This window comes from Microtus pennsylvanicus, chromosome 3 (genome assembly GCF_037038515.1).
Source record: "Microtus pennsylvanicus isolate mMicPen1 chromosome 3, mMicPen1.hap1, whole genome shotgun sequence".
In the NCBI taxonomy this organism is placed as follows: Eukaryota; Metazoa; Chordata; class Mammalia; order Rodentia; family Cricetidae; genus Microtus; species Microtus pennsylvanicus.
The window spans coordinates 55350856-55351950 of NC_134581.1; the positions used below are offsets into that span (position 1 = coordinate 55350856).

Here is a 1095-nt window from a genome sequence, read left to right on the forward strand (position 1 = left end):
CAGGATCTGGGTAACACTTGACGGGGCACTAGACAATTTCATTTTCATATTTCACAATATAAGTGAAAGCTGCACTTCTTTTATCCACTTCTCCCCTCCAAAACTCTTCTCTCTGTTAGGATGGGGTAAGTCTTCCTTGTCATGCAGCTAGAAGACACTCAGGCTCATCATGGTGACGCTTGGTGAAAAAGAACAATCTTTTTCTTATCTTATCTGTCTGGCCGAGTCATACCAAACTAAGTGGGCACCTTCATAGAGATAGCAGGAAGTCTCATCATTGGAGGCCCAGGCATCATGGGCATGTGGCCACCCATGGGTGTCCTCATTCCAGGAGCAGGTCCCACTGGGCTCATCCCAGGAGGAGGGGGCCTACTACTGGCATCATGGGAGGGCCTCCCACATGGGGTGCAGGCATCATGCTCAGGCAAGGAAGATCTGGGAGACTCGGGGGAGGTGGGATCCTGGCCCTTGCAGAAGGAGGAGCAGAAAATGGAGCTGGAGGTGTCTTTCCTTGTTGAAATGCAGCCGTAGTGTTGTCAAGCAGGCTCTGGGCCTGCTCTTCCATGTCTGGTAATAGTATTTCACGGTCTCTTTGTGTTTCCGACCATGCAGTGAGTCTTTCTCACAGATGGAGAACCATGGCTAAGATGCATATCACAGACCATGCAGTGTGTCTTTCTCACAGATGGAGAACCATGGCTAAGATGCATGTGGCAGTAGTCACAATAAACTTCGGCATGTTGTTCTGCAGGCCGTAGGCTGCCTGGTTTTGTGGCCCCGCTTTTCAGCTGTAGCTGCTCTAGTGTCTGCTCAGCAGGACTCCAGTAAGGTTTAATCTACACTCTCCTACTAAGCAAGGAGCACCTTTTTAGTGTGTGTGTGTGTGCGTGCGCGCATGAGTGCGTAAGCAAGAAGTTAACGTCAACTGTCACTCTTTAGGCGCTGTGATCTCCTATAGCCCATGCTTGCCTCACATTTGCTGTGTAGCTAAGGAAGTTAGCGCTGACTCCTAATCTTCTGCCTCTGCTCCATGCACCGCCACACCCAGCTGCTTTGTAAAACCTCTATTCTAGGGCTGGCGACACGGCTCGGCTG

At 50.6% G+C, this 1095-nt stretch overlaps 1 pseudogene; it reads right to left on the minus strand.

Annotated features, from left to right (window-relative positions):
• Nucleotides 1–209: 209 nt before the first annotated feature.
• On the minus strand, nucleotides 210–565 carry LOC142847020 (U1 small nuclear ribonucleoprotein C-like; annotated as a pseudogene).
• Between the last annotated feature and the right edge of the window lie 530 nt (nucleotides 566–1095).